The sequence below is a fragment of the Haemaphysalis longicornis genome, unplaced genomic scaffold (genome assembly GCF_048455015.1).
Source record: "Haemaphysalis longicornis isolate Haplotype H1 unplaced genomic scaffold, Haemaphysalis longicornis Haplotype H1 scaffold_7, whole genome shotgun sequence".
Lineage (NCBI taxonomy): Eukaryota > Metazoa > Arthropoda > Arachnida > Ixodida > Ixodidae > Haemaphysalis > Haemaphysalis longicornis.
Genome location: NW_027526422.1, coordinates 44,210,209 through 44,231,780, shown reverse-complemented (window position 1 = coordinate 44,231,780; position 21,572 = coordinate 44,210,209). Strand labels below are relative to the sequence as shown.

Here is a 21,572-nt window from a genome sequence, read left to right as displayed (position 1 = left end):
ACAGTATATACAATTCCAGTCCAATCCAATCCGATAGAATTCAGTTCAATCCAATCCAATCCAATCCTCCTCGCGCATGCGCAACGCTGGATACCAAGCCCCGGACAAAGCGAGGCCCTAACGTGCTTCGCCCCTAAAACGCGGAGCAGGTTTATCTGTGCTTCCTCGGATGGAACCAGCGCGGAATAAACGAAGGTAGAGGAAGGACACAGAGACGATCTCTGGTCTAACAACTGAAATTTAGTATCAGGAAGAGAGAACATAAAGACGGAACACAAAGCGACAAAAAGCACTGCGGGTGAGAGAGAAAAGTGGGCAAATATCAAGGTGAGGCGGTGAGGCTATTTTGGAGGAGGAGGTAGCCTTTATTGTGGCAGGAAGACTCTACGTTAAGCGGGGGAAGGGGGAGTAGAAGGTGGGGGGTTTGTAACTTGGGACATCTTAAATGCGGACAGTCCGACCCAAAACAGGTGGGCTCCTTGAGAAGGCTGGAGAGGCCGCATCGGGTGAGGAGGGCAGGCTCACGACTTTAAACTGCTCGCGCTAGACCGCTTTTTAGAGAAAAATGTGCAATTAAAGCCAGCATAGAGGGTTCCAGTGTTCGAGGGTCGATGTAAAGAGAGGTTGTATTTGTGCACTCTTTTCGCTCACGCGCAGTGCTTTTTGTGGCTTTGTGTTCCACGTTCTAATTTTCTCTCCCTGATATTAAATAGCAGTTGTTCGGCCAACGGTCGTCCCTGTGTTTCTTCCTCTGCCTTCGTTTATTCCGGGCTGGTTTCATCCAAGAAATGTCTCTGAAACTAGCCCAACCAGCAACGATTCCGCTTTGTGCTACATGACTGGGAGACGCAACGCAGCACATTTCGTGCACCATTTCCGTCTTTGTCATGCGCGTGCTTGACAAGGGGCGCGGTAAAGTTTAAGTTCAATAAGGTTGCATTGTTGCTTTGTAGGGAAACCGGCGACCCGGGTGCGTTAAAAAAAAGGAGTCATGGGTGCAGTAGGTGGGACGGGAGCGGCCGCAGTGGGCGGGCGTTATTGCCCGAGGGCGGTGTATTGCGCTATCACTCTTGGGCCCGTCGCCGACGCAGAGAGGGTCCCTCTTCAGGGCCTGCCGGCTCTCTGCCGAGCGCCCTCGGTATACGAACGGAACTCTTTCGGCCGGCCATCCTCGTGCCACCCTGGCCCCGTCATCTATTTCCGGGAGTCATGTGCGGTGTGTTATGCTATTGACCGCCCGGGCAGCTGTGCAATATCGAAAAAAAAAATATGATGTGCGCCACGAGGGGACCGAAGTTGTGAAGTCGAGGAAAATCTGTTCGCGGATGAAGGATAGTCACTCATTGTCAAACAGCGGTCTCGGCTGCTTTGTAAGCCGGCCGAAGCGACTTAATGTGATATTGGCCAGCTGGCGCTACTTTATGGGGCGCCCTGTCTTCATTCCGGAGCTCCCTGAAGCGCAGCGTTAGATTGAGGAAGCTTCGGTTCGTAGAGTCATCCCCAGGCTTATCTGGAGCAGCAGATTCGACTTCAGCGTGGCATGTCTTGAAAAGTCTGAAGAAGTAATGTTCAAAGGAATGTGTTAGACCTAAGTTACACCTTAAACTTGAGAAAATTGCAGCAGTTTCGGCTCATTTTTATTACATCAAAGCAGCAAAAGACGATAAGTGCGTAAAGCGCTGCTCGAGCTAGGATGGTGGACGACCGTACGAGGCGAGGAGGAGCTGTTTTTGATTCTCGCAGAACAGAAATAAAAAAAGGTGTTCAATGGAATTTATACTCAGGCGTGAGATGGTGTACCTTCGAAGCTGTAGGTATTGTCGCGATTATTGTTACGATTCAGAAATTATTGAAACAGTGATAAGTTATATAGCGAAAGCCTTAAGGATCAATTCGTCAGCACTAATAAATTCATACTTGACTGGAATTTTTAATTACTGGCGATTGGGCATGTACCTACTACAAATATTCAGTTGAGCATAGGGTTGTACTTCAAGAAGGATCGACTTCATAGCACTGAAGCAACCACTACGCAATAACTGAGTGGGCATACTGAGAGTTTGCCAGCTTGTTTTACAACTAACGGGACCAAACACAAGAGAATCATCCCCTGTCTGAAAAATAAGGCAAGGGGCTGCTATGCAACGTTTTGCCTTAATGAAGAACCGACGACTCATCTTAGAGATATGCTAAGCGCGCTGCCGTAGGCCTGCGGGCTTATGGTATCCTTTCCGGCTTTCTCGCACGCGTGCGTGGGTGAATTCGGGGTGTTGTTTGCGCAGCACGTTTCAGTCGATAGACTGCCGTGGCTGTCATTGTATGTAACAATATACGTTACGTAAAAGCAGTCGTTAAGTTAGAATGCGGATTTCGCGTTCATAATACGGCGCAACAAATTAATTTAGATCGCGTGAGGTTCTTTGACGTGCGCCGTAATTCTCTGAGTGAGGGCCTGTATAGGTCGCTTTCGATCAGGGGCATAGCTTCCGCAGCCAAGAATCCGACTGCAACGTCGTGTATTACAACGCAATGCACTGGGTGCTATAGCACCCAGTGCATTAATATATATAATATATATATATATATATATATTATATTATTTATTATTATATATTATTTATATACAATATAAATAATATATATATATATATATATATATATATATATATATATATATATATATATATATATATATATATATATATATATATATATATATATATTATTTAAGCGAAAGTTTTCTTAGTGGGACCGATGGCGCGCCGTCGAATAACTCATGCATTTCCCGATAGACCGGTTAATGGACCGAGAACCTCCGATAAGATATCTCTCAGTACACACGGCGCATGCGTGAAACAAGGCTTCCATTGTGTCAAAACGGTTGCTTGAAAATCTCGAAAAAGGAACGGTTCTAGATTATGCAATACACGCGTCGATCATGAGGGACGAGTGCAACGGTATACCTTTATCTCATAAAGCACGTATCGGTATACATTTAGGTCGTTCGTAGATGCGTTTACTTAGTGCGCGAAAAATTGTCGCGGGGTTTCGTTCTTCGTTTGCGATTTGGGTCTTTGAGGGTTTGACGATTGATTGGATGCACTTTCAGCTTTCGCGCTTCTCTTGACTTTTTTTTTAGGAAGTGATGGTAAATTCTTTTGTTGTGGATGTTACAGAAAAAAAAAAAAAGGGGGGGGGGGTAACGACAGATCTGGAACGCCTGTAAATAATAAAGTTTCGGCGCTTCCTCAAAACACCTCCCGGTGATAAAAACTTGGACTTTTTAGCAGTACTAAAGCCGTTCTCAGTGTGGCGGCCGGTACCGTTAGTATATCGTCTCTGAGGAATCGCATTCGGTAACGCACATTACAAGCATTCCCGAAGGGAGCGTAGAGGAGTTCTGTCTAGAAGACCCCTGGAGACATCACTAGCTGTCTACTGCTTCACATTCATGTGGACTTTTTTTGCGCGTCCTTAGTTTACCTGGAGGGCGATACGTTGTCCAGTCTGAGCACAAGACATCAGTCTTATAATTGATACCACGCTTAACGAGTCGTAAAACACCCATCGTGCCGAGCATCCGCCGCTTTTGTTCGATGCGGACTAGGGAGCGTACCCGGCTTTCCCTATACTTCAAGGACAACAGAAATGAAACGACGCTGAATGGACCTAACACAGAATGGCGTTCCCTGCTCAACTTGGTGCCCACAAAGCAGCGCTAGTTACTGTGTACCACGCGAAGCGCGTTTAAACAAGCCATTCCCCGCCAGGCTGTTAAAACCTGTAATATAAACGGCTGAAACGCGGCATGGTGTCGCGGTGCTTTCTGGAGCGCACTGGCGGCTTCATCCTGCGTTGCCCCGCGCGCTGTGTTCGACTGGCGAGCGGTCGGCCACCGAAGCGCGCTGGATTGTCTACGCGGGGCCGCCGGGTTATTATGAACGCCCGGAGGGGGAAGAGGGGGCGGCATTCGTGGGCGGTTCCGTTGAAAACGGGTAGCGGAGGAGAGGGGAAAGTGTTTGGCTCCGCAATTTGCGCCGGCACTCAATCAAGATTAGCCGTTCTTACCGTTACGAAGCGCTTAGTCGTGCCGCGCTCCAGGGCTACTATTACTACTACAAACTTACTGCGCCCTGCCCGTGTATACATATACGCGCTGCAGACGCGCGTAAAGCACCGAGCATCCATCTCTACCGAGCTGCAGCGCCAGACCACTGCCTTGCAGCGGGCCCCGGGCAGTGGGGGGGAGACCGGGATAAGGGGGGACGGTGCACGTAGCGCCTGCAGTTGGCCGCTCGCAGCCTCCGGTCCTAATCACCGTTTTCTACGACCGAGGGAAAAGCGTTTCCTGTCGGATTAATTGTCGGCCCGACTGAATAATTACCGGTCCCGAGAAGAGATGTGGAGTTGCCGCCCACGCCCCCACCCCCTTTTCTCGCGGCGCCGACCTCGCCGTGGTGCCGATTCAGCGCGTCGCCGATTCTGTCCCACTTTCGCTCCCCCTCTCCTCGCGTTTTTTGCATACGAGACAAGGATGAGGCTTGAACAGTCGGCGCGCGCGCGTGCCTGGAGTGTGCGCGTCCCACCGTCTTTATCTCCCTTTGGGTTAAGGCGTTTCTTTATGGGGACTACGTATACGTGCCTCAGACGGACGCCGCGTCTCGTGTGCTGGAGGAGGTCAGTAGAGCTGCCGGAAGTATATTTAAGTCTTAAAAGTTTGGACTCTGCTGCGAGGGTAATTTGTTCGCGCGGCGTTATCTTTGCAATGTCGGGGGCGGTGACTTGTGCGATGCGGGAAATCGATGGCAGATGCGTAGTAGGCAATCTAAATGGGTGTTAATAACGTTGCTATGGTTAGAAGATGGATGGTCTTTTCTGCAAATCTTGTGCGTCACCTTCGTCGCGGCCTGCGTGAAAGAATGGGGCTTAGTGTGTGAGCTATGGTGAGATTGTATACTTCGCACTTCTAAAATTGAAAGTGCGAAGGATCGGTTGGAAAGATGGGGAATGTGGTAAGAACTGGTTGGAAATAAGAGGGGAGTAACCGCACTTCTGGAGGATAAATTGACGCACAAGATGTCGTAAATTGATGTAAATTGATGTCGTAACATTATTGGAATTGTAGCCCGCATCCAACGCTCATGGGAGGAAAGTTAAGGGCCACCGCGTTTCCATAACACGCTGCCGAATACTTCTGTCCGGATTTTTTTTTATAGTAATCGTGAATAATTTTAGCGAGATTTCTTGGGACCTCGCCTGCATTGTAAAGGGAATCTGCAACACATCCGATAAACGCTATCACTCTTTTCTTTGCGTCTGGGTGCACTGCGAAAGCTATAGTTATCGCCAGCTCGGAGCGGCACTGCGTGATTTGCTCGTCACAGAAGAACTATCCGCTTTCGGTCTCGGCTTTGATTTTATGGCTGTTTTCATCAATAACTATCGAGGGCGTTTATTGCTGAAACTGAAGGAAAACCGCCAATAACCGCTACATCTCTGTAATGTTGAGCGATCGAAGAACGCCAAGGCCGGGAAAGGGAGAAAAATTTATTGAGCAAGTTTCCAAGTCATCTGATGGCCAAAGAGCAGTAATTTTTGGCCGAGGTACCTTGCGAACCCCTATTCTAAGTACTCGATGTGTTGGTTGACTACGTTCTGCAGTCATTTAAGATTTCGAAATAAGTTGAGAAAAGTGTTGCTGGGTCCCTTAAATTCTAGCCTGTCGGTGTTCTTTTTTCCGCTGTCCACCCAGAGGAGCTTTCAAGTGAAATCACTCTGTGGAAATTGAAGCAAGCGTGTAAAAAATTCTGCTCCGTTTTTCTTGTAAAAGTTGTTAGCTGCTAAGAATCCCCCCCCCCCCTTTTTTTTTTTTTTCCACAGCGGTGTGGTTATGTGCTGTGCAGCTCTTCGCAGAGCAGAACGCGTGACCAGCGCCGTCAGTATGGTAGCGAGAACAGCGCGCGCTGCTAAGCGACGCGGCAGTAGCGCCGTCGCTATGGCAACGAGGACTGACTCAACCACTAGTGTGCGCGCCTTGGGGGAAGCGTCGCAGTTAGGTTAGCGCTTATTTGGAGGAAAATTTGACATCCACCTCAATTCAGCCATATGGCCAAACTTCGCAGTTGAAGAAAAATTCATCCTGGTCCAGGATTCGAACCCGGGACCACCGCTGAGAAGGCTGTATAGCTTTCATTTGCAGCTTATGGCTGCTTTGAGGTGGATGTCAAATTTTCCTTCACAGAAACTTCCTCCACCTTGGGGATTTCCCATAAATATGGTCGGTTAGCGCTTAGTACCGTAGAAACGGGTGCGGTGCTCCTGGAAAACAGATTCGCCGACGAGGAGATGCGCAAGCGACGAAGCGCTGGTGACAACAAGGGCTGAACGGATAGCGCAATAATTGCGCGAGACCCCAAAACTTGGTCAACAGCGCCAATAAACAGAAACCGAACGCAGACGTCGGCAGCCAAAGCGGGGGTGCAGTAATTATGTATTATCAACAGACTAAGCCGTTGTGCTGCTGAGCACCAAGGACGCGGTTGGATTCCCGACCGCGGCGACCGCTTTTCTGAACGAGGCGAAAAGCAACAACGCCCGTGTGTTCGAGATTTTCGCGCACGTTAAAGATCCCCAGGGGTTCAAAATTAATCTGGAGGCCTCCACTACGGCGCGCCTCATCGCCTGTGTAGCGTCGGCGCGTTAAACCTCACAATCAATCAATCAATCAATCAATCAATCAATCAATCAATCAATCAATCAATCAATCAATCAATCAATCAATCAATCAACATTATCAATGGAACTATGACGTAACTTTATCGTAATAAAACAGCGTAAATATCATCTTACTAAACACCAATATAATCGCAACGGTAAGATTATTATCACGAAATGTTAACTAATGTCGTTAAAACGTCGCTACGCCGGTACCTGTGTCGACACAGTGTCTTCGGATGACCGTGGAACCGCGCTAAATTGTAGCGTTATCGGATGGATGGAAGAATCGTCTATATTTTTCGAAATGTTAATTAACGAAGAGTCTGCCGTGCTGTAGCATCACACACTGGTTGCGAAGTTACAAAAGACACTATTGCCACGTGAACTCTCGAAGGAAGGCGCCTGCTCGGCATTACACGTTATAGGCTACCGAACGATCGCTGGAGGGCGCTGCAATCTCCCCTCTGAGAATACGCGGCAGCGGCCGCCGCTTTGGCATGTGCTCTGTTCGCAGCGCGCGTGCCGCATTTCTTGCGCTAAGATGAGGTCCCGGTAAAATTTTCTTTCCGATTATGAAAGCATACGTATTAGCACGTGTACAACAAGTTCGATTTACACGTAGAGTAGCTATTAAAGACGATAGTCGTTCTTGGGCTACTTACGCGCAGAAATTTTGGCCTGTTTGTATGTCTGTCTATCCGTCTGTCTGTCTGTATTTCTGTCTGTAACTCGATTCAGCCAACCAGGCAAAATGAGACGGAAACTGCGCAATAGTCTTATATACCAACAGCCAAATCTAAACGTCTAAGTCCGGTTTTAATGTTCATACTTGTCAACACTGTTGAACAACAACAGGACATTGTGCAAATATAAGGTAGAAAATCAACACAAGTGTGATATTTGCAGTGTTCCTTGGTTTTTGCCATAGAAAATGAAATACTACATCAACTGCAGAAAACCGTCGCCTGCTGTTTCCCGCGCTACCTGGCGGCATTTAAAAAATCAAACGGCAACCGCAGCGAAAGCTTCCACTGGATAGGTTTCACGTTCCGCTTGGAACGCTCGTGGAGTAGAGCAACGTGGTTCTATAAACGTTGTAGTATAGGGCGCCTCGATTCACGCGCGTCTATATCCGCCGTACGGCAGCGCTGGAATCGAGGCACCCGACTTGGAGCAGTGGAACGCGGTAAATTTAAATTGACTTGAGCAAATCCCCAGCGTGTTATCTTACCAGGAATGAGACGGGAGAGGAACACCATGAGATGTTAGCGGGAAACAGAAGGAAGGCATTCACTTGGCAGGGGCGCCAGTCGACTATCGTCTTCCGTCGACATTCACAACGAAAGGAGCAGATACGCGGCCAATTTTTTAGTTCAGTTTTGCCGGCGCTTGTCTTGCCGTCTGCTAGAGACGTGTCGTACGCGCCGTTGAATCGGCCGAGTTCCCGGCGGTTTTACGGGATGAAACGTGCTCTTAGGCGGTATTCACAAACAGCTTTTAAACAGCAGCTATACTTTGCCACACATTGCTCACACCTTGTTGCGAACTTAAGCATAGCTCGGGCATTCAGGATCAGAACAGCATTCCAAGGTCGACGACGCTTGCGTCACGTTTTCGACATCAATTTCTCCCGCTGCGCTGTTTCAGAAGAAGTCCTATGTTGTGATGTTAAATGTGAATTCAAAAGCATGTATACGCAAATCGTTTTTCGTGGAGTTTGAGCTGATCCGAGCCCAACGCCTGTCAAATGGGGCATTGTTCGTTCGTGTCATTCGACGGCCCTTAACTTGCAATGAAATACAATGAAACTATTGATGTTGCTGCAACCACTCGTCAACACAAAATACCGTTACGTTGGTACTCACTTGATGGCTCACTTAATTTGTTCAACTTCCTTCGTATCTTTTTTGCAGATAGTAACGTGAAAATGTAACCTGCAGCAACAAGGGATCAGCTGTTATCTATTTAACTGATGACTACTCCGAAGCCGCTGGCTGTATTTCCGAAGTCATATCTATTCCTTCCGTAGGTCACTTCGGCAAAGCTTACGTGTTCCAGGCCAACCATAATGTAGAAGCCGTATTGCTACGCGCCATAAAGTGTTTGTTCTGTGCAAAGGGCTGCGAATCACGGCCTTGATTTCTTTGCTGTCAAAACCTGTATCTTGGCGGTTGCCCAGTAGAAAAAGCGCCGGTTCAATGTTCTCCCCACTTACGAGGGAAAGGGGCGAGGATACGAACCGCGCGATCCAGCTCCTCGAGGGAGGCACTGGTGGCCATATTTCTCCCTCCTTAAAGGGGCACTGACACAAAATTTTGAAGGCGAGATAACTTCGGAGATAGATTGGTGGGAACACACATACATCATCTGCAAAATATCAGCGGCGAATACAGCCTAGAACATATTTAAAATCAGTTTTGAAGTGTGCGAAACGCAACCGAGCAGCCAGCAGAGGACCACGCGCAATTGTAAATAAACAACATCCAAACACGTCACGAGTTTGTGTTTGCCGCTTCCGCACTACCGGCGTTTTGCGCCGGCTCGCGCGGCTCGCCGCTCCAATCGGAGGGCCGGAGGGCGGAGCTTCTGCTCTCGAGAACGAACGACCCGACCGTTGGCGGCGGAGGCGCCGTGATTTCGTCAGCTAATCGGGCAGCTGGCCGCGACCAAAGTTCTACAGCGATTCCAGGCACTCTGTTTCTATTACTGTTTATTACCATTGGATGCGAAAACGCGCCGGAGGCACGAAAAGCTCACTGAGCTAGCCGCATGGTCGCTTTGCAGGCAGCGGCCACGGCCGCGAAGTGGCCCAGGCCGGCGCAGGTAGCTCGAGTGATAGCTTGTTACCGCTGCACGAAATTGTCCCCAAGTCCCGACCATGGTGGCTTACGTGAGAAAGGAGTTAATGATGCGATGGCGGGTTGCATTAAAAATTGTCATCTGCACCGCTTACGAGAGCGGCACTCGAATATCCGCCGCAGTGCTGAGCCGAACACATCTGTAGGCGGACCTGTAGGCAGACCGGCCGGCTGCTCCCAGCGCGCGTCTTGCCACCCACCGTCTCGAGCGTCGCGCGTCGTTCTTCAGCCGCGGTAGCATTTGCACTCGCAGCGCCTGCGTCACATCCACGGTCACTTTTTAATTAAGCGCCTCACGAGATCAGTACGTGGGGGCATTCGCAGAAACTGTCGTCGATGCGGATTCGACAGTGCTACGGCGGCTCTGCTCTGTGATATCCCTCCGACGGTCACGTGGTCAGCTTTGTTCACACAAAATCCACAAAATCCATCGTTTCGCGGCACTCGCTGAAACCGAAACTGCGACTGGCCGCATTGAAAATGCCTCTAATTAAACAACCGTCGCACGCTGAAGCAAATGAGGTTTCTACAGGTTATAAGTAGGTCACTAGCTACTTATCGCAACAAAAAAAAAAAAAAACAAGATGCAAAATTTTTGTGTCAGTGCCCCTTTAAGCTCGGGCGTCGGAAATCCTGTACACATTTCAGCAGCCAGTCGGTCCGACCGGTTCGCCTTGTAAGGTATTTCGCACAGTCCACGGCCTCTTCACTGGCGCGAGGAGGAAGTTCACAAGTGATCATTGAAAAATGCAAAATTCTTACAAAATAATTACATCTTTGGGGCTATATTTATAACGGGCGGGAGCTGCACATGGACTTCGAGCCGCGCCGTAGTGGAGGGCCCGGGATTAATTTTGACTACCTGCGGATCTTTATAACGTGCGCCGAAATCGCGACACACGGGCGTTTCCGCTTTTCGCCTCCGTGTGAAAAGCAGCCATCGCGGCCGGGGTTGAACCCGGGTACTTGGGTGCAGCAGCACAACGCCTTAGCTACTCAGCCACCGCAAAAGTGCGAAATTATTTCTAGCGTGCCCCTGTCGCTCATTGTTGCTGTTCCACTTCTCGATTGTCTTTGGGCTGACTCGCGCTGCTCACAACCGGCTGGGAAGCCTGCGGCGATTGTACCCGACTTGTTGTTTCGTCTTAGGACTACAGTTAAACCTGGATGTAGCGAACCTCTATGTTACGAATTCCCGCATTTAACGAAGTATTTCAGTTCCCCATTTCCACCTTCATTGAAGCCCATGTGTTTGCGACCTCTGTGTAACGAAGGAGTTGCGACTGTTAACCCGGATGTAATGAATTGGCTACGCTGATGAGTCAAGGTTTCTTGCCATTTTTTCTGGAAAAATCGGCTGGCGAAATGCAGTAATTTAGCGAATTTCTCCCGCACCGCAATCTCTCTTGCGTTTCCACGTGTGAGTGCGGTGTCGGTTAGGTGCTAGGCCTGTCTGTCGGCGTGTAGTCGCGTGTGTCCCCTGATATCTTTGGTATGGGTTCGTAGGTCGCAATTTTAGATGCCGTCTCCTCCGGCGAGAGAGAATAACGTCACCGCCCGGTACAGTGTCCTAGCTAGCATCCCTTCAACAATTTTGACTGTAGAAAAGAGCACGAAGTTCGCAGAAAGGTGCCCTTTCAGCATAAGTTTGGTTCTTGAAACGCATTAAGGCACCGAAAAGTACCAAAAAAGGAAAAGTGATGCTTAGTTACGTTTGTGAATTCGGGAACCGTGTAGTAGCAGCAAGCGCAAATCACAGTTTTTCAGTGTGAAATATGCGCTTCGAGCGCGGCCTGTAGGGGCGCCACTGAAATCCCCCTAGCGGCCCGTTTCTAAAGCAGCCGCGGGAGTCTCCCCGGCCCCGCTCTCCGCTGTCACCGTTGCTTTCGGGGCCCGCTCACGACTGAGATTTACCGTTTGTAGGCGTTAGAAATACATATTTATGTGGCGCAGTCACTCTGTTCGCAAATGGGGCACATTTACGAGAGTGTAAATGTGTCTGACACGATCTTAGTCTGGTACTTTCGGTCTGTACAAGCGCCAGATGTGCGTCACAGGTCAGCGTCGCGAAACCGGGATAAGCATATGGAGATGATTGTGATCCCACTGCCCTGAAATTTACTAACAGTGTCTCCGTAAGCATAGGTTCCCCAGATGGTCATACTATGGCTATACAGTATACTACGATGTAAATCAGTTTTGTGCGCGTATATAACCTAGCGGAGCGCTCATACCTGACAGCACGCCAGTTATACGTGCCACTATCATACCTCAGATATTGATTACTACCCTTGACATAAATTTCACAAACATTCTACGAAATAAGTACGATGGATAATCCAAAATTATACTCTGGATCAGTGCACGACAAAAAAAAAAAAAATGCTGGGGCGTCTTGTCGCGAGCTGAGCGCCCGCAAACATTCATATATGTTACATATATCATCGTGAGCAGCGCGGAGAAGGGCTTCTAGAGTAATGCCCGTCCGCGACTAAACGTTTCTTCGAAGCATAGTCATATGACGCAGGGAGCCTGCAGAATCTAGCACAAACGTAAATCAGAGGGCCTTATCAGATATCCCACTCTTCTAACGGCACCTTTTATCAGTTGTGAACTTGTTCACTTCAAAAAATGCGTCCGCCGAGTGATCAACTGTTCGTTGAAGTCTTTTAAAAAACTACAGTGAGGTGAACGCGTAGCTTGTGTGTGTGATTACTAAAACGTTCATTCCTTGATTTCGCTCCGCATTCGTAAACAACGATACTTAAGCGTCCCCCCCCCCTCTCCCCATGTCTCGCGAAATAGCAGTGCATTTCGCACACTGGTTGGTCTGGTGAGTCCTACCCGGCTTAAACTTAGAAGAACGTCTTTAGCATTTCAGAAGCTGCACTGAGTTTTTCTTCATTTCCGTACGAGCTATTCTGTTCCTTCCGGACTTGCAGTCCATTTATTTTTCCGTGGTTTAATTCACTTTTCTTGGTTCTTGCTATAAGGCATGAGTGCACAGCTTTCACGATGCGGAGCCTTGGAATATACTTTACATTTTCGTGTGGCTTATATTCTTATAAAAGGCACAAATTATTATCAGGTACTGGGTAATCACATTCCCGAAATATATTTTTCTACGACGCATATATTTGAAACGAGGCCGCATTCGTTGTCCGCGCTGCAAAACGAAACACACCTCTCACTGTGCCAGTATCAGGTTTAAACGAGGCGACAATAAAGTCCACTTGTGCCGGACGTATTCCGATGTGACAGCGGTGGTATGCTGCTGCCGTCGCCGACGCCCGCAACAGCGGCCAAGAAGGACGCAGAACCGCGTTCCCGGATAGCTATTGTTGGTGTTTGAGCACCCTAACAAGACGCAGCGGCTTTTTAAGTGACCTAAACGTACTATTTACGTCACCATAACAAGTTTTTTTAGGGCGTGGAAGGGCAAAAAGAAGCGAAAGAGATCCAAAACACTGCATGAGCCCCCTATCGGCCGCGCAGCGCTAATCCCGTCAACGCCGCGGAGAAGCTGCGGCAGGCGGCGCAGCGATCGCAAAGCTCGAGGCGTATATCCTTGAACAATAGTGAGTTCAGCATCACTGATGAATAGCATATTGGTTTCGTTTCTGCTTCATTCCCGCGAGCTTTAACTCGAAACCTGCATGTAACGAAAACCTGGATGTAACGAAAAAATGTGAATTTTTGTCAACTTCGTTGTATCCAGGTTTAACTGCAGTGCCGTAAGGACGGTATTTTAGAAACAGAACGACTACACAGACGGCACGCATGCTCCTGTGTTTCCGGAGTGTCTTTACGATGGCCCTGGTGCAGCTGGCTAATTTTGTGCTGCACTTATAAGAACTGCAGACATCCGCAAACAGCCAGATGAACGCTGTCTTGAAAACTTGCGCCTGTTTCGCATTCACTTTTTTTCAGCCTTGCAGACAGTGGATACGGTTAAACATATCTAACGCACGGGTCGAGTCATCACGTCTTATCGCTAACTTCACTTTCCATTTCCCATTAAGTCCAGAGATATAACTTCGTTGGAGCGCTGAACACTCTCTTTTGAGGTGGGGAAGGAAAGTGGGACGGGGTTAATGATGATGGCGTCATGGGCGAACGGGAAAGACAGAAAATCATTGATTGCAGGATTTATCTTTGTGACTTCACTCAGGAAGGGGGGAGATGCTATTGTCACTTGGTTTTGCGGAGCTATTTGTGAACGGGAAGCGGGCGTGCTACACCTCTTTATGCTGCTTCAGAACAAACAAATCGTTTTTTTTATTTACATTGCTTTCGTTTGTTGCAGTACGTTTGTTTGGCGCGGGGCTAACGTTTCAACTGTCTGGAATGATGCCGCATGGGAATAGTGGTTATTGCTTTATTCCTGAAAGCCTTAATGGCCATTTCATCCCATTGACGATCTCATTAAAAAGTAAATGTATGGTTACATCAATGGAAGCAGTACTTTATGGTCAGTGAATACGGGTGTACTTACTTGGTCTCCGGCCGCTTGCGCCCTTCTTCGTTCGGAGAGTCTCGCTACACTTCTCTTCAGAGCTTACAAACCGCTTGACACAGACTTCTCACTTGGTACCGTCGTTGGATTTTGCTGCGCACGGCTTCACAATTGAAAGCGGCCCGCCTGCTACGTTCCTGTTCCAGTTACCAGTCGAAGCTTGTTTATGGCTACCGGGTGGTTACTACGCTCTACAATGACACGCCTTGATTCAGCAACTCCTTGCGTACTTTTGAGCAGCTGGAAATCTTTCAAAGACAAGCTTTGGACGCCGAGAGCGGGAACTGACAACCTCTCCGATGAAGAGTTGGGCGAATTTCTCAGTGGTTAGTCGGAGCAGTTGGTTATACCTCCTTTTGAGTGCGAGTGTAACGACGGGTCGGGCTGTCTGCGAGTCGGGTTGTCCGTCCGAGCGCGGGACCCTGCTCCGCCTCCTTCGCCGCCGGGCGCCGAACTCTTGCTGTGAAGCCGCCGCGACGAACACTGCGCGAGACCACGCTGCTCCCTTGCCGGCGCTTACATTGAGGTGAGGCCGCGCGCGAACTCCCCAGCCACGCTGCCGCCCTCCCTCCCTCCCGTCCGCCCTCCTCCTCCTCCTTCTCCTCCCGTCGCCGCGCCTCCAACGCGCATGCGCGAACTCGGCCGCCTTCTTTCAATCTTCTTTCCAATCTTCCCGTCTAGGCTCGCTGCACATTTTGTTTTGTTTGTTTTAGGAAATGAACAGCTTTTGTGTTGTTCTTTCTCTGGGTTTCATTTCGTGTGATTTTCGCTTCGTGAATGTGTCTTGCGAGCATCTTTGTTTCATTTTATTGGTTGCACGTCTACCGGTTCCTCTCTCTCTATTTTTTACTGTCGCTGTCTTTGTCTTTACTCTAAATGGTGTGGCCTTTTCATTGTTGTTTGCACCTTCCCTTCTTCAACCGGGAGTTTCTTTTCTTACTTCTTTGTCTTCCCACATTCTGCAAACACTGAAGATGATTATTGTATTGTTCGTGTTCTCAACACGAGCGCTCCGCAACTTTGCTGGATTAAAGTTTTTTTTTTCTTATAAAACACGTTTGCTTTCTCATGTGCCTTCTAGCGTGGTGTGGACGTCCTGCGCACGTCGGTTTTTTGTTTTCGCGAGGTTCCTGTGGAATATTTTGTTTCCACTCCCCGAAACACATCCCGGCTTCTTTATGCTTTCCTTTGTCTTCCTGTTGCTACGCGTTCCCTAGACTGCACTGTCAGCGGTCTTCGTTAACCACAATTTGCTGGAGCGTTTTCTTTTTTTAATCTCTGAGAATGTCTTTTTTCTCCAAAGCGCACCCTTTTACACTGGCCACGTTTAATCTCAGATCCCTGGTCTCATTTTCTTCCCCTTTACCCTTATCTCTGTGCAATGTACAACGCCTTTTACCCGGCTCTCACCTTACCTCCTTTATGCCCTTACGTAACGTACAGAACGTCGCGCTTGACTTGAGCATCCCACTTACCTGTGAGCGATTTTTGTTATAATTCACTCTCCTGTATCCCCGCACATTCATGTTTTCGTATTTCGTCTCCTTCGAACGTAATCGCGCCGGCGTCCACGGTGAAGCAACTCGCATTTTAGTTTTTTTTTTTTTTCTGAATTCGATGTCTGCGACGAAGGCTGGAGAAATTCTTCGTCTGCCGGGTGCAGCGCCTGCTGTGCGGCACGATATCGCTTTTGTTCCGAGGGTGTAGCAATATTATATTATCCCGCCCCGTTGTTTTCACTGCCTGCTTTTCGTGTATTCTTTCGAACCCGGAGAAGTGAATGCAAAACGGGTTGGCGCGATTCAGTGACCGACAGCAAAGTGCGCGAGAAACTTTGCGAGCAGGGGGGAGTGTCAGCGAGTTGCGTTACACGATCAACTTGCAAAGAAAAGACGAAGAGCGGGAAGAAGGAGAAAGAAGACAGAGGGGCGCGTTGGAGATGGAGCCAGGGGGAGCTTTCGCGGTGAGAAAGTAGCGTAGCTCGATAGATAACCTTGGCTCGCGCCGAGCGCAGACTGTCTCTCGTTGAGAACCCGAGGCGGCGGCAGCAGCGGCAGCAGCAGCAGCAGCAGCAGCGAGATCAGAGGTGAGAGCGCCGAATGGATGCACGCCCGACTGGCTCGATGGATGGATGCGGAGGAAACGGGATTTCGCCGCCGCCGCCGCTGCTTCCATTCCAGCGACGCGAGTGGCCATCTTTTGGCATGCATGCGTCCGTTTGTGCTGAGCGCGGCGGGAACTTGACGGCGACGGGCCCGGCTCGGCGGGAGCCGAATAAGTTAGGAGCCTCGGATCCCCGCTTGCCGTTCTATCCTTCTGCGTGCACGAGTTTAATGCTACCGCACCAGCGTGTGGCAAAGGCGTGGTTCGAAGCCTGTTGCTAGCGTGCCGTTCCTGCTGGCCTTCTTTTTGCGAGGCGAGTTCGGGGTTGTAAATTCTGGAGTGGTGATAGGGCCCGCCTATCTTAAACGCCGACCTTTCTTTCGCGTGCGGCTCAAAATAAAGACGGCCGACAGCAACGATAGCGCGACTGGTGCCCGATAGCACGGGATGCGGGCAGCAAGATTTCTTCCTTGCCTGAAGGAGAGCTTCCTCACACACTGGGTCTGCTTGCGGTGGTGCACCCTCTACAGGGGACTGGCGCAAGATTGTTGCGGTTAGTGAACCCGTTAAAATTTACAGCAGAGTTCTTAAAAGGGCCTTTCGGTGACTCAGAGGTCTGTTTCGCAACAAATAAAAACTGCAGCGTGAACTGAGTGGTACTAGGAGGAGACACGATTTTCGTTTCCCCGTCAGCTACCCTCTGTGCATGCATTATTGTCTCGTAGTCCCGTCTCAACCGCGCTGTAGTTTTTATTCGTCCATGCAAACGAGGTAGCTTACGCCAAAGTACTTTTGCTTAATTTTATAAAAATAAAGACTCTTAAATGCTAATATGTTAGTGTCTGAGAAATTAACTTCTAGCTCGAAGAAAAAAATGACGCATTCGCGTAAGAGCGCCTTCAAATGGCGGAAATACGTTACAAAAGTGCATTTTTACGAATATGCCTTTAATGGACTTTGGTACACGTATACATCCTACGCAAGTGCATGAACTGAAGCAAATGCAAAGTAATGTCTGCGCCCATCAGAGTTTAAAACTAGAAGCCAAACGCATGCCACCGGAGTACGTTATACCGTCGCGCGTTAGCTGACGGCTAAGAGCAAATCGTTAGCTAACGCTACACAGTCGATATGTAAAGCGGGCGCAGATATTTTCTTTGAATACAAATCGAATTTGATGCCGTTCTTTTGGGCCGGTCTTGCGAACGAGAGAGAGAGAAAAAAAAAGAAACACGCTGTTTCGAACAGCATGCATTATTGCTCTCGTCAAGAGTCTGCGCACGAGCTCAGCTACTCATTTCGAACTGCCGTCTTTGACGGGCAAAACAAGTGAAGGAAAAGGAAGAAGAGTTGGGGGAGCAGCAACAACTCGCCCTGTTCAACATGGCCTGAACGGGCGAGAGGCAGCAGCAAACGGAAAACTCGCTGTGTCGTCATCTAGGCAGCCATCTCGCGCCATTTTTTATCGCGTTATTACCCACAGACGGGGCTGGAACTTTTGTTCTACACGATCGTAGCGGAGAGCCACAAAGAAAGATGGGGGGAGAGAGAGAGAAACTCAAAGAGAGAGAGAAAAAAAAGGTCGAGGGGGGGGGGGGGGGCAGCTGAGGCAATGAATCCGCGGCGTAAAGGGAGGAGCCGCGTCGCTATTCTCTTCTGCGCCGGCTTCTCGCGAGCAGACGTGAGAGCTAGAAATAAAGGAGAACAAAATAACCCAACCGCACGTAGCTGCAAAAAAAAAAAAAAATCTTATTGGCGTGTGTCTTTTCTTCCTCCCAGTTTCTCCGTGCGCCCGTTTCTTCTGAAAAACTGGCTTGAAAAATGAACGTTTGTTTACACCGGCTCCGCTGTGTACGCCTCGCCTCCGCATCTCGCTTCTTCTCCACGTTCATTCTGCCTCGCATTGTCCCCTGCTTAAACTTAAGGGAATGTCTCGATATTTTTTTTTTGTCTTGTTCCGATTTTAAACGCACCCTTCGCGCACTGGCGCGCTTACGATCGTTTGTACCATGCTTTCATCTCGCTCTTTTGTTGTATCTAGGCTCTTCAGGACACCTTCCTCATCACGGGTCTTTTTTTTAATTTTTTTCTGTTGTTATTGCCCCGTTTTATTATCTCCCCTCGCCCTTTTACCGCCCACTTGTTCTCCCAGTGGAATTCTGCCGCCGTGCCACCCGTTCTCTTCTTCCTCATCTTCTTCTTCTCCTTCTCCGAGCCCTCGTTCTTCGCTTAGCGCGATAGGCGGAGATGGCTTTGTTCCCGGCTTGCCGCCACTTCGATCCGTCCCGCGGTGTGGAATCTTGAATCGTCCCCAGGTCTGGGGAGATAGCGTTCCCGGGCCAGCCTCCCTCCCTTCTCGCGATCGTACGCGCACCAACGCGGGCTCGACCGGAAAGCCTAAAGACTGACGCCGTGCACCGCCTTATTCGCCGCTAGACGATTGACCGGGACACCCTAATCTTATCCGTGCGTGCTGGCACACACTGGTGGTGCTCCCAGGGTGATGACTCCTCAATAAACCATTAACTTCGGCTACTTAGCGTTATTCCTGTAGAAGAATCGTTTCGTGCCTTTTTGCCTTCAGGTGTATTCATTGCGATGATTCGGGTTTACTGGTAGGGAATGTGTTCATTTCCAATTTATCTCGCTGGCCCGATTTATCGTAGTACGTATGTCCGTTTCGACCCACTGCTGGCCGAACCTTTTCAGGCGCGAGGTGCAGGTTGTACTGCCTTGACGCAACGAAACGCTTTCTCCTTGAAACATCTATTTGGGGCTCTTCTTTGCTGGTTTGGCGCTAATTTGCGCTCATTTCTTTTTATTCAATCGTGTCACTTGCTGTTGACCGACTACAGAGGCGGGGATAGGTTGATAGTCATAAAGTGGCGTGGCTAAGCTGGAAGAAAAGGTTGTAGAAATCGCTGCGCCATGGGCGCCGTAGACGGGCACTCGATAAGGCATGATATGTAGTGCACGGTTGGATGGGATGCTTATTGTACGATTAAAAAAAAAACAGCTGTACTGGCATGACTTCTAGTTCGGTCGGTTATATATAAAATGACAGCTATTATTAGATATTCCAACACTAGGCAGGACACAAAAAACCAACATAATTTGCAGAACTGCAATGAAAGAGAAATAAAAGCAGTGTAGAAGTTATTTGTATGCGTGCAGGGTTACAACAGCGAATTCAGCAAACCTGGCACTATTTCATTTTTTTTCTAGTGGCGGGGGGGGGGTGCTACATTCTGCGGTTTTTGCCGCGTGCGTCATTGAGACTGCTTAGTGTCCGCAAACCTGACAGTATTGATCTACAACACGTAGAAGTATTAGGTTTTTTTTTTTTTTTTTTCTGTTTACCCAGAGGCATTTCGCTCACACGCACGAGCCATAATTGTCGCACAGTATTTCGAGGAGCCTGGCTTAGGACAAAATTTGTAAGCCGCTCGACGCAGCCTTCTAGCATGACGGATGACACATTCGGGTCGGTTGGGAAGGGAGGTAAAGCCGCGTTTACGGTGAAGGCTCGTTATGAGCGCCGCCTCGTTCTCGGGAGCCCGCCAGGTGGCGCCACCGTTTTCGCCTACCGCTGACACCCGCGTTAAAACATCGGTCCGCCTGGCACTGAGCAGCGGCGTCCCTTTGTCCGTGTTGACACCGCCGCGCACCGCAACAAATGCCCCGGCATTGATCTCAGCCCTGCGGGGGCCGACAAAAGGCGCGCAGGCACAATCGTGCGTGCAGAAAGAGTGGCGGGCAGAGAGGAGGACGGACGGAAGGCTGTTGTCGCAGCGGGCGTGGGCAACGCTGGTTTCGTCGGGCCCGTCTTCGAGCGAGCCACTGTTCGAACGCGCATTGATCACGATTTGCGGTGGCGGCCTGCCAAGAAGAGTCGGAACCCTTCCTCCCCGCTCGCCCCCCGGTCCGCGGTGCAGGGGCAGTTGTTGCTCCTTCGGCACGCTTTTCGCTCATTGCCTTGGACGCTGTTCGTTCCTTCTACGAGCTTTGGAGTCTCTCTCTCTCTCTCTCTCTCTCTCTCTCTCTCTCTCTCTCTCTCTCTCTCTCTCTCTCTCTCTCTCTCTCTCTCTCTCTCTCTCTCTCTCTCTCTCTCTCTCTCTCTCTCTCTCTCATTTAAATTTAAATTTAGCTAGTATTGCTTTATTGAAAAACCACATTCCACATCCACCCACCCACCCGCCCGCCTGTGTGCGGGCGTGCGTACGTGCATGTTTGCGCGCCGTGTGTCGTGAGGCATCGGACCGCAAGTATTTTACCAACGCCCGAATCGGCGGGGCGTCATGCTTCCAAGATGCTTTCGTTGCGCGAAATACCAATGCCCTTTTCCCTTATATATGCGTGTCTGGAGGGGTTCGAACGTGCAATCGTTCGGGTGATTGATGCTGAGGCCATGTGGAGGCGGGCTGACGGAGCGCTGTAATGGTTATTGTTTATTGTTATTTTTTTTCCTTCTGTTAGACTTGGCTCGAAAGAGAGGGCTGCCGTTTCCGGGCACTTGGCGGATCGATTTGAACGGCGTCCGCGATGCCGCGCGGACTCGTGGGGTCTCGAGCGTCGACGAATATTTTATGAAGAGTGGCGCCCATCAACGATTGAAGCGCGGGTGTCTGGTACCTGTAATAGCGTCTGTCCTATTTTCTTTCCGCTTTCTTTTTGTCCACTTCGAAATAAGTCCTCGTCTTCATCCTTTCTTTGTCGATGTTTTCCTGTCCTCTGCTCTGAGTTAAGTGTTATGTCTGCCTGTGGCGAACAACGGCGCGAGAAAACAGGGCAAAAAATGTGGTTGATCCTTCTTTCATAAGAAACGGTAAACACGAAAGTGATATGTGCCGTCACAGGAGCAGTTGAATGTTTATTCTGCATCGACATAAACTTGCACATCGCTATTTATATTTCGTTGGTATGGCACCGTCAGACGCATCAACATTAGACAGTGGATTGCACGCGTCGGAGCACTGCGTAGACCTGAATGAAACCACACGCGCTAGCAAACCATGCGAACGACACCGAACGGGTTGCCAGCGAATCGTTTGGGGAACTCACGGTCCACAGCAGCGAAAGAGCATGATTTGCGGGGCTGTCTTTGGGGTGTGCTTGGCGAGCGACAACCTGCTGGTGCGTCGCTTTCGCAAATGTGCGACCACTGCGTCCCTGCTACGTGGAGTGTACCGCAGACGGTTTCGTTGCGACGAGCTCAGCTGGCGCCAACTGTCGGCGCTCATTAGCATCGTGATGCCCTACTTCGCTTCACCTCTCTTAGACGGCAGCACAATCGAAATAGATGTGTTTAGAGGAAAAATATATGGTGCGTTCATAGAGCTGTCTGCGCTTCGGCTGGTAGGAGAGTCGGTAAAGCGCCT

General features: G+C 49.5%; 2 protein-coding genes across 3 annotated transcripts in view; one reads left to right on the top strand and one right to left on the bottom strand.

The window, feature by feature from the left end:
• LOC144145415 (immunoglobulin domain-containing protein oig-4-like) overlaps nucleotides 1-14,634 on the bottom strand; it is a 44,937-nt gene extending 30,303 nt beyond the window's left edge. Inside the window, exon 1 of the mRNA XM_077677026.1 lies at nucleotides 14,071-14,634. The gene's annotated coding sequence lies outside the window, so the exon portion shown is untranslated. The remainder of the gene's footprint in view (nucleotides 1-14,070) is intronic.
• Plod (procollagen lysyl hydroxylase) overlaps nucleotides 1-21,572 on the top strand; it is a 152,119-nt gene that overhangs the window by 83,908 nt on the left and 46,639 nt on the right. The gene's annotated exons all lie outside the window — the stretch shown is intronic.